Below are 16,465 nucleotides of genomic sequence, written 5' to 3'. Positions count from 1 at the left end.
TGATTGTAAAAGCTGTGTAAACCTAGAAATTTCAAATATGCCTTCTTTTGGACTGGAGGATCTTTCTGAGAAGATACTTAACACGAGGAGAACCACAGTGAGATACCAAGATAAAAATCTAAGATATTTGTTTGAATATTTCTTTAGCCAGTTTTACCCTTTTGACGTGAGTTAAGGAATCAATTAATTCTTTCTTTTTATCTTTTTCCTTCTTATTTATTTACTTATTTTGACATATAACTAGTCTACATTTTTATAGCATACAAAATGAACTTTCCAGGCATGAATATACTGCATATTAGTCCAGTCAAAGATTTTACCATACTTTTTTTTTTATCTTAAAATGAACTGAATTGAGCTTTTGTTCCTTGCAGCTAGGAATGCTAACTGATAAAACTGTTTAACCAGGTGTATCCTCCTGAGGTTGAATTTTGAAGAAGCCCCTTTATGTTCTCTCTCTAGTCTTTACCATCTGAATTTTTCTATAGTTATATAGAAATATAGCATTAATTTTTTTCTCCTTGATTTCTTTTTTGAAAACTGATGTAGGTCCTTTAAAAGAAAAGAGAATCACCACTTAGTGAAACAATCAAGAAGTATTCTGTGCAAACCATCGTATAATCATAACAACTATAAAAACACCCTTATTGACTGAGTGCATACAATGCACAGGGCATAATTTTAGACACTTTACACTCACCATTACTTTATTTAAGCATCATGATAAACTCTGTAAGATTTGTATTAATGGAATAGTTGCTGACATTTACTGCATATTAGTCCAGTCAAAGATTTTACCATACTTTTTTTTTTATCTTAAAATGAACTGAATTGAGCTTTTGTTCCTTGCAGCTAGGAATGCTAACTGATAAAACTGTTTAACCAGGTGTATCCTCCTGAGGTTGAATTTTGAAGAAGCCCCTTTATGTTCTCTCTCTAGTCTTTACCATCTGAATTTTTCTATAGTTATATAGAAATATAGCATTAATTTTTTTCTCCTTGATTTCTTTTTTGAAAACTGATGTAGGTCCTTTAAAAGAAAAGAGAATCACCACTTAGTGAAACAATCAAGAAGTATTCTGTGCAAACCATCGTATAATCATAACAACTATAAAAACACCCTTATTGACTGAGTGCATACAATGCACAGGGCATAATTTTAGACACTTTACACTCACCATTACTTTATTTAAGCATCATGATAAACTCTGTAAGATTTGTATTAATGGAATAGTTGCTGACATTTTACAAAATAAGATTTTGAAACTCACACAGATTAAATAATATTGGCAAGTTTGCTTGGCTAGTAACTCACCAAGTAAAGATCCAAACCTGGTCAATCTGATTCCAAAGGCAATGATATTCCCATTAGGTTTGGCCACTAATGAGATAGTCATAATAGGCTGGAAATGGTAGCATTTCATGAACAGCATTTAACACTCATGTATATTGAGAGTACAGTCCTTCACAGACAATGCTGTGAGATTTAACCAAGATGGAGAAAAGGGTAGTTTTCCCCTGCTGCTTATATTGAGTATTAAATAGAGACATGGCCATGAATATGTTGTAAAAGATTTCTCATTAAAATAATATTTGTCATATCTACATCTGCATAGCAATTTTAGGTGAATTACATACCATATGGGGACTAACCTCACAATGCAGAACAGGGTACTTTAATACTTGCTAAATAGAAATTTGCCTGTGCTAGGATTTTTCCAATAAATATTATCAAATACAACAAAACTACAGTATCTTCATTTTGTATTTGCATTATATTGAATATGATAAAAACAAGTATGAATAAAAGTAGGTATTTATATTCCAGCAGTGACTTCTCCAAAGAAGGCATATCAATCACATATAATTAAGTTGTCAGTTCCTAATTTAGAAAGAACTCTTCTACTCTAAACCAGTAAATGTAAATATCAAAATAAATAAAGTTTTGGGAAGCAAAACACAATGCAAATGCCCTTTATTTCTATTGTCACTATGAAATCAGGGTTACTGTTCCCTTCATATTTATTTTTCATGTATAACCAGTAGGTATTTTATTAACAAGAAGAGTCAACGTGTTTCACCCAAACCATTTTACACTGAATCTGTACTGGAATTGTGTACTTACCAGAAAAGGTTTATGGCTTATCTTTGGGTACAAGTGTAAAGTTGATCCTTGAAGGAAAATTTATAGTTAATCTTGGTATGTCCTTGAGCTGTCTTCTTGTACACAGGCATGAACTAAGCAAATGAAAGTCGCATGTACATGTATAAAATTTGGCATGGTGCTTGTTGGGCTACTCAGATTTATGGGTTCATTTTTTTTCTAGCCTAACCATATTTGGTTTAGAGGTCTGAGATAAAACATTTATTTAATTTAAGGTAGTAATTAGCACACACACCACAATAAATGTCACCCTACCAAAAACAACAGTAAGTACTTTTATTAAATATCTCCTAAGAAATACTTGACATAAATTTTTAGAATGCTGAAATGCTTTTTTTATTCTGAAAGATTTCTTTTTATTCATTTAGTTTTGGGAAGTATCTACTAGAGAACAAGGCAGGAAAGACAAATGTTCATTTTTCTATATGAAGGAAATAATGCAACATTGCCTAGAATGTATAACCTGTTGTCTAGGAAAAGACAAGAAGAGATATGCGGACATCACTGAAATATTCTAAAGATTTCTTTATAAAATATGTTATGTATCCATGCATACTTTAATAATGGCATGTAGATGAATGAATTTCTTTATTGCATTTTGCTTGTTGGAAAAATGAAAAAAATTCAAGGCAGATGAAAGGAAATTTATGGAAAGTCGAAGAGTGGCCACTCATTAAGAGAAAAATGGCTAAATCTTTTTTTTTAACTTTTATTTTTAATTGACATGTAACTACATATTTATGAAGAACAGTGTTATGTTTATGTTTCATTACATGTATACATTGTGTAATGATCAAGTCACAGTGATTAACACATTATCACTTCAAACATTTATCCTTTTTTGTAGTGAGAATATCCAACATTCTCTTTTATACCTATTTTTTTCTATATATGATACATTATTGCTAACTATAGTAAGACTCAGAATGATTTTTTTTTTTTTTTTGGAGAGATTTTTCACTGTAGGGCGCGTGCGCTCGCCAGACAGACAGAGAGAGACATAGAAACAGAAAGCGAGAAATCACCCCCCAGGGGGGATGGTCACGCCGCAATCCCTTCTCCTCCATTCTCCTCTCGGGATCTTGGGCACGCACGCACACGCGCCCGGCGTGAGTTTTAAGCCACCGGGTCCGGGACACGAACCGCGGTCGACTACGTGGGAGTCCAGCGACATAGCCATTACGCTAACTGCTGGTTCCCAGACTCAGAATGATTTTGAGGTAGAAGGAAAGGAATGAGTGAGGCACCTTGATGGCCTAGAGAGTATGTGGTAAAAGTCACATGTTTGGGATCTGGCTGGAAAGAAGCCTGTGCATAACCTTTCATTATTGAAGAGACTGAGGCTTATGCTTTAGTGCTGCACACAGTTTTCTTCAGTGTCAATAGCACTAAGAAGACATCATATCATTTGTGTCGTATATAAATAACTTAACACTGCAGGGAAGTAAAAGAGTGAAACCTATGAGTCTAGTACTTTCCAGTTTCACTTTGACCACCAAGGCAAACATTTCTCCCTTCTCCACAAGTTTTATTTCAATTGTCTGACCACAAATAGGATGGGTGGCATAAAAATTATGTATGATCTTTTGCCTTCAAAATATATAGTGTTGATTTTTAGAGGAGATAGTATCCCATAGTTACTGTATGACACTTTGTAAAACCATACTTTTATGATGAAAATGCATCTGGTAGGTATATAAAAATAATGATGGGAAGAATCTCTGTATGACATAAAGATGTGTCTTCATAAATCTATGGAAATTAAAAGTATATTTGAATAGTAATCAAGGAAATAATGTACTCTCAAATGAGCATAGGAATAGGATTTTGGGGGCCAGCAGATGGTGTACCAGTTACATTGCTGGACTTCCTCATTGTCAACCGTGGTTTAAGTCCTGGATCTGGTGGCTTGCCCAAGATCCCGGGAGGAGAATGGAGGAGAAGGGATTGGAGTGTAGCAAGTCCCACCTTGCCTGTGATTTCTCACTTTCCCTCTCACTTTCTGTGTCTCTGATTCTCTCTGGTGAACACATGCACCCTAAGGCAAAAACCTCTACCTCCCCCCCTAAAAAAGGTAATAAGTGTTTGTACTCATATTTCTAAATCTGGGTTTGATAAATCCTTTGAAAGAAGCTCTTTGAGCCTTCCAACTTTTATATTTATGCCATCATGGGTATAAATACTCATTTTTTAATATTTCACTCAGAAGTACTTGTCAAGCAACCATCTATATATAAGGAACATAAAAGACTAAAACAAAATTTAATCTCTGCTTTCAAAAAAATTTAGTAGGGCTGAAAAAGAAGTGAGAGTTGTACTTGGGTAATTATAGAATAAGGCATCAACCCTTAAGTGTCATAAGATGTGACAGTGTTACGAGTTTGATACTGCATTTCTTTATTAATTATTTATTTTAGATTTTTGCCACAGACATGTGCATTCAACAGAGAGAGAGAGGGCGAGAGAGAGAGCGCAAGTGAGAAATTACCCTTCTGGGGATACAGTCATGCCACAGTCCATTCTCCTCTTGGAATTTTTGGCACACAGCACATGAACACACATCCAGTGTGATTTTCAAGCTGCCAGGTCTAGAACTTAAACTGTAGCGGCAGCCATGTGGGAGTTCAGCACCTTAACCTCATGTTAACTACTGGGCTTGGTACTGTGTTTCTTAAAGAACAGTACGTCTTACAATTAAGGAGTCAGGGATATGTATTTTTATTAAAAACAAAAAGTTTTTAGTCCAGACAGCGTTACAACAATGGTATAGTACTCTGTGGTGCTGAATTCAAATGGGAATGTCCTGTGCTTGCAACTGAGGCTTCCTATACAGATGAGGCACACAAGTGCGCCTTTGGTTCAGGATGGCTGGGGGGAAATCTTAGCATGGGAACCCTGATGCAGTTGCTTGTTTCTGTGTCTCTTTTCCTCTGTTTCTCTCATTAAAGATATTAACAAATACACTTAATAATAATAATTTAAAAATCTCTTTTTTGTCTCCTGTCTGGATTTAAAAGCCACTCTTTCAAATTCTTAGCTGAACTTCCTTCTTCTTTTTTTTTTTTTCTTCATTGTGCAAATTAATTCTGTAAGTTCAAAAGTTTTGAGCTAGGCAATGTAAATAGATAAAGACACAGTATAAAATAATATGGAGTGGTGGCTCTGTGGCAAACTTGAGAAATCATTCAAATTAAAATCCAAATAGATTCCATTTAGGATTATAAGAGACATTCTTCTTTGAAACAAAACAAGTATGTTGAGTACATTTGGCCCATTGTTCATCACTTTGTGGCTTTATATTCTCTTTAGACATTTCATTCTCTCCCTAATGTTTTATTATTTTAATTTTTAAAATCTAAGATATCTAAGATATGGGTAATTAGTTAAAGCATAGTTGATAGTACCTACTATGTATTAGATTCTGTGAAAGACATCAAACATAAGAGAAGTCAAGAACTATATGATCCCTGAACTTAAAGAGTTCAAGATGAACAGTGATGGACAATAAATAGACAAATGAGGAAATAAATAAATGATTATAAATTGTGATATATGTTATGAAGGAAGTTAAGGTGATGGAATAATAGAATATAACAAAATAGCAGGACCAGCAGATGACACTTGGTCGACCGCAATTCGAGTCTCAGACCCGGTGGCTTAAGCTCGTGCTGGACACATGTGCTCACATGCCCAAAATCCCAAGAGGAGCCTGGAGGAGAACAGATTGCAGTGTGGCCATCCACCTCGGGGGGAGGGTGATTTCTCACTTTCTGTCTCTGTCTCCCTCTGTATCTCTGGCGAGTGCACGTGCCCTCTAGCAAAAATATCTCCAAAAAATAAAAAATAATATAACAAGGTAGCACCTTAATTAGGAAATGTGGTCAAGGAAAGCTCTTAGGTTGAGAAATAAAATATATGAAAAGTTGTCTTCCATATGACTGCTTAGGGGTTGAGGTGGAGACTAACATTCTATTAGAATCAAACACCTGAAAAATAGCCTGTGAGAAATGAAAGAACTTAGCTCATTTAAGAACTAAGTAGAAGACTATCTTTGGGCTATATTTTCAAGATGCAAGAGGAAGCCCTTGAATGTATAATTCCTACTACTAGATCTAAAGGAGCTTCTTCCTTGCCTACTAGTAATAACTTGGTTTTCTGATTATAGTATTATCATCATACGTTTAAAACGAAATGATAAAAATCCTTACTTGTTTACCTAGTAGATTTCACTTTACATCTCACTATCAGTATATGTTTGGCTGTTTGAGGTTATTTAAGGTCTTGTTTTGTAGTAGGCAATACTGTAAGACGATCTCTTGGGATTCCTAGACCCAGGTAGTTTTAGAATATTAATCAGATTTAATTAAATTCTCAATTCAGTAAAAATTTAAGATAGGGATATTAGTCTTGTCGATCTGACCTAGTCATTGCAACCCTAAAACCAGAGATTATTTATTTATTTCATGGTTGCTGAAGAGAAAAATCACATGTCAAAGCAAGAAGGGGATTCAGTGTGTCATTGATGACTTAAAGATAAAGGGGACCATATTCATTCCCACAAGAGAATGAATTCTGCTAACAAGAATTTACTGATCATGAGAATGCCCCCCCATACACCCTAAAGCCTCCTTTAACCAGAGAAGTAAGCCATTCTATGTCAGACATTTTACCCATAGAAATGTGCGCTAATAAATAGGTTGTGCTTTAAGCTGTTAAATTTTATGGGAATTTGCTATATAGCAATAAAAAAAACAGGGAGCATGGTCCCTTCCTTCTCCTCTTGCCCCACTTTGCTCTTTCTATACTCTTTCTCCACTGAGTGAATTGCTCCTGGTTCATCTATGTCCCAGGCTGGGCTATAGGAGCTAGGAGGGTCAAGAAGAAAGATGAGGTATATTTAAGTGACCTAAGTTCCAAGTCTCATGAAAAAAACCACTTCTGCCAAATGCTAGTGCTATGGCTTGAAAGATTAAATAATTGTCCTTCTAATTTCTCCAGAAGAGAAACAGGCATCATTTTCTGTGATTGTGAATACTGAGGACTCAAGAAGACAAGGCCAGCTTTTCATAAGAATGTTCTCACTATTCTAGATTCTAAATCCCCTACTGGAAATAAGAAGGTGAAGGCTTATTTTTCTTCTCAGAGGCAATTCCAGTCTCTTTGAGTATTTCTCTTGAGTCCCTCTCCATGTTCAATTCATTTCCTACTCTGTCTCATGAAAAGAGGAAAAGAAGAGGCAGGACTTGCTCTATATTCCTATGAATTCCCATGATGAACCTTTTTTGCACAAAATTCAAATTAGGTGATCAATCGGGATATTGGAAAAATTTGTTTGGGTATTTCTTGATATCATACAAAGCCATTTCTAGATGATCTCTCTAAGTTTTGATGCAATTTACCCCTTATTCTTAGATTTGGATATTCAACTATAAGTTAAGTGTAAATTTTTCATTTAAAATCCTGTTATCCTGTTATAAATTATTTTTACTGTGAGTATTACATGATATAAAGAACATTCTAACTACTTTTGGAGAATTCATTGCAGGAAAATGAAATTGGATTCTGTAACACAAGTTATGTGCCCTTGTGGACCTTCTAGGCCTTGCTATTTAATGGGTGATCCATGGAATAGCAGGATCTATAGCACCTGGAAGTCTATAAGAATGATAAATCTCCCTACTTCAGATCTACTAAAGCAGAATATACATTTTAACAAGACCTCTCAGGTAACATGCATGTTCATTCAAATTTGTGAAAGACTTGTCTAGCTGAGGTATGATGATTGCTTAGACTACAGTGATAGGTATGGAAATGGGGAGAATGGAACAGATAAAAAGTATATTTTTGAGATAGAAATAATAGAAGTTTCTGGTAACTTGATGTCAGGAATGAGGAAAAGGAAAAACAGAATGATGACTTAGGTTCCTAGCTTGAGTAACATGTTGGTATCTCATAAAGTTGGATGAGAAATATGCTTGATAAGGGGAAAAAGGCTCTTATTTGGCAACATCAGGTTAAAAACAGTCAAGAAAATATCTTAATAGCTAAACTCCAGACTAATGCCTACCTCCTACTGCTCTTACCCGTTTTGTCTTTGTACTCCGTCTAGCTCATTAATTGGAAAAGTATAATAACTCAAGTCAGAAACAATCCTGAGTAGCTTAATTCTATAGTTTAGATAGTTTTTAAAGAGAAATATTACAAGCTCACTTTTAAAAAAAAAAAAACTGCTTTGTTATATGTATATTTTCTTTGTTGTCAATTCCATTCTGATGGTCATATTTTAGTTAATGATAATTCTTTCCTCCATTCCTTCTACCTATATTGAAATAAAATTGCCCAAACAAGATATTAATCTTGTTTCAGATCCTCATTTTAAAGAGTATTAGAATTTTAAAAGGAAAGTAATCAAGTGATTATTCAGAAAAAAGAAAAACCATACAAATACAGAAAAAGTCACTTATTTGTCTAACATAATCCTTGCTTTATCTTGTACAGCTTTCAAAATCAATGACAACAGTACAAAATTGGTTCTATATTCAAATGGGTTAGTGGGTAATGTGTGAATACCCATTGGTGGATGTTGGGTAATCACCTCTAATTAGAATATATTAGACTGTACATCTTTTTAATTGCTATGTGTTTTCTGGCTTCCTGGTCAACAAAGAGACACTGATCTAACACCTAAAGAACATAATACATCACCATTGCCAGGGCAACGTCACCAGGAATAAATCCCAAGACAGGTCATCACAAAGACTTTGTGATTTCCATGGTGGTTAAAAGAAAATTAAAAAATTATTCTCTAAGGTGGGCCACAAGAAGGCTACAAAATGCTATTAAATACTCCTTTTGATGTGCACTATTTTATTAATAATACTGTGTACTTAATGAGTTTCTCTCTATGGGGGTTTCTTTCTTTCTTGTTTTGAGCTGCTTGAAAAATAACAAGGATAAGAAAATTGGCTCAAATAAAATGGCCATAGTAATTTTTTAAATTTAAAAATAAAATCTAGTAAAAAGGTTTTTACACTTAATTTTAAATATTTCAATACCTAACTTTTATAGCGTTATTATTCATATTTCAACTTAAAGATGAGAAAACAGGACCAATCCCATGGCCTTTAGTTAAGGGAGCAAGATCCCACATGACTGACCACATAGTTAGAATCCAGGCCTTGGTGGCTTGAAAAAATATGCCAAGTACATGTATATGCTTCTCCAAGATCCCAATAGGATGGAGAAATGGAGAAGAATTGCAGTGTGATACCCCCACCCTGCATTGAGGAGTACTTTCTCCCTTTCCATCACTCTATCTCTCTGTCTCTGACAAATGCACAGGCTCTCTGGCAAATTAAAAAAAAATAAAGATGAGAAAACAAAGATATAGAGAGGTTAAATGAGTTTCTCAAAGTCATTCAATGAGTAAGTAGCAGAGCTACAATTTAAACGTAGGCAGTTGCCTTCCTTAATTTCATGCTAAAAATATCTCAGTTGGATAATACACACACACACACACAAAAACTCTTTCTCTTTCTCTCTCTCTTGCTCTCTCTCTCGGTACACATACTAGCTATAAAATAATTTCACTAATGCCACAAATATTTGTTTGTTCTCTTTGAGAAATTTTTAGAGTGATTTGCATGTCACATTAAATTTTCACAATTACATGTCTTCATCAGTTTCTCCCCTTAGCAAGATAACATGTAAACACATATAGTTTACATAGTTTAAAATAATATAAATGAGCATCTTTGATCATGACTTAATGATTATCAATAATACTTATAGCCATTTCCTTGGCATTTTATCTCTTAATTATATGTAGTAATAACCTTTGCAAATATTTTTTGCTGAATGATTTCTACTGTGATCAATTTTTCTTTGTGCTTGCCAAATAGCCAAAGTCACTCACAATGAGAAGATTTGATAATCTTCAACTGAGTTTATCACATTTCTTTTTTTTTCTTTTTTTTTTTTGAGAGGTTTTTGCTATAGGGCGTGTGCGCTCACCAGACAGACAGAGAGAGACAGAGAGACAGAAAGCGAGAAATCACCCCCTGGAGGGATGGCCATGCCGCAATCCCCTCTCCTCCATTCTCCTCTCGGGATCTTGGGCATGCACGCACACGCGCCCGGCATGAGTTTTAAGCCACCGGATCCGGGACTCGAACCATGGTCGACTATGTGGGAGTCCAGCGACATAGCCATTACACTAACTGCTGGTCCTATCACATTTCTTTTTAAAATTAACATTATGTTTACTAGAACTCCCAAAGGCACATGGTAGAGGCCAGCTTATGAATATTAAGTAAATCTACTCCCTGAAGTATATAATAAACTTCTTTATGGGCTCTTTACCAGCACATTCACTGGGAAAATTATTTTTTTAATATTAATTTACTTGAACTTGTTATTATTATTTATTTTAAATGTTCTACAGGATATGTGTGTGTGTGTGTGTGTGTGTGTGTCTTTGTGTGTGTGTGTGTGTGTGTGAGAGAGAGAGAGAGAGAGAGTGAGAAAGCAAGTCTGGGAATTCATCCACTGTCAGCCATGTGGTAGTTCAGTGTCTTAACCATCCTGCCACCTGCTGGTCACATTGGGAGAATTCTTAAGTTTTCAAGGCTTTCTCCTGTGGGCCATTTAACATTTTCACCCTGGTCACTACAAGCCAGTAAAGATGCTCTTTAATTTCCAAATCACCCTGATTAAGAACAACAACAAAAATAATTGAGTAATCAATAAAACAATTCTGCAAGTTATTTATCCTCTTCTCCTTTTCCTAATACACATAAGATCACTTAATAGGCTTTTTAGAAACATAGAAAGAGACCAAGCTCTGGAGGTATACACTGCAAAATCCTTGTCTTTTGCAGGTTAATGTAGTATATGGAAGGTCCAAGTTTGATTTCTGGTGCAACCTAAAGGTTGGGCATAGTGGTGTGCACCTGTAGTCCCTAATACTTGGGAGGCTGAAGCTGGGGAATCATGATATTTTGAGACCCTTTCATTAAATCAGAGAATGAGAGAGAGAGAGAGGGAGAAACAACCAAACCTACTAGGTATAGTATAATGGGACTCAAACTGCAGTTGGCCATGTGGGAATCCAGCGATACAACCATCATACCATCTGCTGGTCCCTCCACTGACATTCTCACAAGTGAGTTTTATAGAAAAGATGTATTATATTACTTGGAGCATTATACAAATAAGTTGCACACAACTGTATTCCCACTTTTTGTCAAGTGTCAGTCTTATCACAGTTCTCTAAGCATGTCCCTTAGTATCACTTTGCTTTTGTCCATCACAGTTATGTCTAATGGTCACAGCTTACGCTTTGCCTGGATTGGGAAAAACTATTAACTAAGTTTCTTCACTATTTTTTAAGTAGAGTAGCACTTTCAAATATAAATATTTTCATTTGCATACTGAAAAATAAGAAATTATTTCCAACTTGATGTATATTTACAACCCAAACCTTAAAACATATGCTCTATCTCAACTCAATTTTACCTTGAAGTTTTTCGGTGTCGTTTCTCCATTTAACATTTCTTAACGTGAAAGTGTCATGTAGAGAGCACTTACCGCAATTGTCTACACAGTTTCTATTACTTATGCGACAATATGTTAAATTTTATTTTATTATCTTGAATTAAAATTGACTTAAATTTTTGTGGATTGTAAGTTTTTTTTTTTTTTTTGAGAGATTTATGCTATAGGGCCCGTGCGCTCGCCAGCCAGACAGAGAGAGACAGAGAGACAGAAAGCAGGAAATCACCTCCCAGGGGGGATGGCCACACCACAATCCCTTCTCCTCCATTCTCCTCTCAGAGTCTTGGGCACGCACGCACACGTGCCTGGCGTGAGTTTAAGCCACCGGGTCCGGGACTCGAACCGCGGTCGGCTACATGGGAGTCCAGCGACATAGCCATTACGCTAACTGCTGGTCCCTGGATTGTAAGTTCTTAGTAATCAGGATCTCAGCTTTATTCTTCCTTGTGTTATACACAGCCTTGGTGTAAGATCAAGAAAAGAGGGTGCTCAAAATATATTTTTCATGTGAACAATTTGTATCTCTGTTCAGCTTTCAGACATGATATGCAAGAACTATCTTCTGTAAAATCACTTCATTCTTTTGCCCTCTACTAAAGCCAATTATTAAGACTTGTATGCTTTATGTCAATAAGATGTACTGTGTTATGATTCAGCAACTGACTTCATTACTAGCTTTGGCATTGTCAGGTTTTTTTATTTTTATTTTTCCTACGAAACAGCTAAAGGATAAAGTAATAAGAGTGCTAGAAAATATATTGCCTGCAGGAGCTGTTGTTATTGAGGGCGAAAGGAAAGAGAGTTTATACATTTCCCAGAAATATTAATAATTAAAGATTCCCTTAAATTAGAGTCACCTTGCAGCTGAAGCTACATCTTAAAAAAAAAATCATGATGGCTTCTATTTCAAGTGTTATGATGCGACTTAATCACAGGTACTATGCCAATTCAACGTGCTTAAAATGTATTTATTGTGATGAGTTGAAACATGGTCATTTATCAATTACATAAATTCAACTAACTACTTAGAATGATAATGTCAACAAAACTTCTGTTGCTTTCTATGTATAAATCACAGTTAATCCTGTAACTACTTTAGAAAACACTTTTTTAAAAACCAGTATCATTAATTTGCATGAGGAGGTATTTTTTGGTAACATTGTTTCATTATTTTAATGTTAAAGAATCAAAGTCACATCTGGAAGATTGAATAAATAAAGGAGAATATGTATTACTGGCTGTTAGCAATTCCTGGTTAAGCAAAATTGTGAGAACATTAGGTCAGAAGGCTCTGACTACCATTATGAACACGTATTCTTTGGTTGTCAAGTATACTCAGTAGTGTTTTCCTTGTTTAGGCTTGTTTCCTTGTTTAGGCTTGTTTCTTTGGTTTATCTCATATATTTGACCATATCACTATCAAAGCTACCGTTTTTTGTTATAACTTCTCAGAGTCTTTCTCTATAAACTAATTAATACCAGTAATGTTATCATTAGCTAACATAAATCATTTCATACATAAATCCATTACCCCATTCAGGAACCATGTTTATTCTTGTAGAGAAGTTTTTGGGAATCTAACTATTTGCTCTCACTTTCCTAAGGACACTAAAGTAGATTTTAGATACCACCATCCACGTAGAATCTGCCCCCTAGCAAAGACAGACATCCTTAATCTGGCTTTGTTTCATTGCCCAATAGTGTTTTTTCAAACTGGGAAGGTGTTCACTGGTACAATTAAATCATAACTTTTAGGAATATTGAATATGAACCAGAGAGTGAAGGAGGGACTCACAGGAGACAGAATAATGGAATCAGTAGCCGTAGAGACTGAAAGATTGTAGAAAAGAAGAGTGACTTACTGTGCTGTGGAGTCCTGTAAGAATGCTGTAGTAATGATGCTCTCTGTTAAGAGCAAGACAAGCTAACTATATCACTAAGGCTATTATTGGGGCCCTAGAACTATTTATTTATTGTTGTATCATTGGCATCAAAATAGACCAATGAATTTTTTCTGCTGAAATACTTTGGTGGATTCCTTCTCCCCCGCCCTATGTATTATAACTTTATCATTAATCTTTATATGAGGTAACCTTTACATTATTTGTTCCATTATAATCTATAAAATGTAAACTAGGGAACCAGCACTTAGCGTAATGGCTATGTCGCTGGACTCCCACATAGCCGACCACGGTTCGACCCGGTGGCTTAAAACTTACGCCAGGCGCGTGTGCGAGCGTGCCCAAGATCCCAAGGAGAACGGAGGAGAAGGGATTGCAACGTGACCATCCCCCCTGGGGGGTGATTTCTCACTTTCTGTCTCTATGTCTGTCTCTATGTCTGTCTCTGTCTGTCTGGCGAGCGCACGTGCGCTATAGTGAAAACCTCTCAAAAAAAAAAGTAAACTAATAAGACTTTTCCTTGTGCTTCTTTCACCATTGTATAAGGTTTTATAGCATTATCCTTGAAAATATATGTAAGTTTATGCCAGAGTCCTGCTGGATAATGCTGGTTGCCAACGTTCACTTCAGTGATATCAGAAGTATCCATTTAGCATCAAGATCTTGGTGCTTTGGACTGATACTGGTGTATGTCTGTTTTAATGTGATATTATATATTATAATGCACAATAATAGAAACATTGTTTTTTATTAAAGAATTGTTTTTGTTTAATCTTATTTATTCATTCATTTAAATTTGACCAGAGAGAGAGAAAGAGAGAAAGTGGGAAAGCAAGCCACCAGGTCTCAGACTTGAACCATGGTCAGCCATGTGGTAGTGTCCAGCGCCTTAATCATCACACCACCTGCTGGTCCTGAAACATTGTTTTTGGTAGATACTTTGATCTTTGTTCTTGTTTCCAAGTCCCATGTATTTAAATAACATTTAATAAATTCCTGAGGGATATAGATTGTGACTTAAGAAGCAGGCATGGTTAGTATGTCACCTCTAACCCCTTGGCACTTACCTTATGTTGGTATTGTTCTGTCTGAGAGTTTCTCTGACAGCAAGTTTGGGCTCAATTCCTTACATGGAGTTTAGGAAATACACTCTCAAGAATGCTCTTAACCAATAATGAAGGAGTGTTGCCAGCTAGATAGACTAATTTCCTCATTCCTCAGGTGGGATAATTGACACCTCAGGTGGAGAATTTAATATATGGTCTCCCAGATGTTTACAGTAGGACCAAATATTAGTTGCTGTAAATGATACCTTGCTAATACTTACCCTATATTAGTTTTCTTCTCTTTCCCCACTACTCTACTGGTATTTTCTGAGATTGCCTTAAATATTTATATTGATGTCTTTTCCAACCTGAGGTATTTTGCACCCATTTAATAAAATTTTATAGCAAAGCTCCCCTATGCAAAATTCATGCCATTTCCTTTTTTTTTTTTAAAAGTAATAGGTACATCTCTTTTAGATAGTCTAAAATGATGAGCTATAGTTAGCAAAGCATAGAATCTCCATTATAAAAAACAAGTACTTTTCATTGATAGTTTTCATCAAATAGATACACACATACATAGCTAACAGTTGGTTCTCTATTCATAAACTAAAAAGATGTAATTTCTAATTCAGGTTATGATCTAGAGAAGGGACATCCTAGAAGAACTGATTTTGCTATGCCTCCTATAACTATGTCTCAGCACCTTAAAACATAGTTCCAAAGTCCTAGAATATTTTATTGAGGAGGTATAAACTTTAAAATGAGAAAATTTCTTGGTGTTATATTAATACGTATACATAGAGAAACAAAATCACACAATAGTTTTGACAACTCATTTGTGTTTAGTCTGAATCTTTGTTAAACTTTTTTTTGTAGAAATAACACTATTTTGCTATATATGCATATTTATATATATTTATTATATGCAAAAGAATGCAACCAGTAAGGGCTTTCTTTTCAACTTCTTGTGCTAGAGGTAAAGTTTGAATACTTTATTATTTGTCAGCAGACTGGTTTGTAGACTTTCGCCTGTGTTTTCTGTTGAAAATAGTCTATCTCTGAGAAATGTACTTGGTAGCTAGTGGCAGTTTGACATGTGCATATCTTTTGCTGCCTGCAGTAATAAGCAACACCAAATGTAGACAGGTAAGATGTGACATCACAACAGAAGAATATGAGAATGAGCATTCTAAAGCAAATATCTCGTCTATATCACTCATTTCTACTAACAAATAATGTCAACAACAAGCTTTGTTATTTTGCTCAAATTGAAAAACACAAGTGAATAAATACTTTTAAAAATAGTCTCATTTGTGGAAACAATATTTCCTATAACTGAAAATCTTAAGTGTCAGATTTTGACAACATATTTTCTAATATACCTCTTCAAATGTGAAATCTAATCATGTTCACCCTTTCCCATGCCATTTAATCCCTCTCCTTGATACATTCTGCTTCCAAAAATGCTATAATGAAAACCAGAGTTCATGGCAAAAGTCTAAGCTCCCTTACCTCTCATTAGTTGAACCCAGCTTTGTCAAATTTTATTTCTTCAACTCTCTCCTGTGGCTCAAGTGAAATTCAGACATCTATTGATATAAAAAATGGAAAGGCAATAGCAGGGTAATTTCTTCCCAGAGGAAATATAGTACAGTTTAATAATATATTGGGGAGCATGTGGTCAGGTCAGCCTGTTATTTATCCTTTTGGCTATGTAATTTTATTTAGAGGTCAGCAGAAATAAAACAGCATTCTACATAGAATAATCACTTACCATTTACTAGTTTCATGTTAAA

This window comes from Tupaia chinensis, unplaced genomic scaffold, assembly GCF_000334495.1.
Source record: "Tupaia chinensis unplaced genomic scaffold, TupChi_1.0 Scaffold000037_22, whole genome shotgun sequence".
Taxonomy (NCBI): domain Eukaryota; kingdom Metazoa; phylum Chordata; class Mammalia; order Scandentia; family Tupaiidae; genus Tupaia; species Tupaia belangeri.
Note: the sequence above shows the minus strand (reverse complement) of the source record.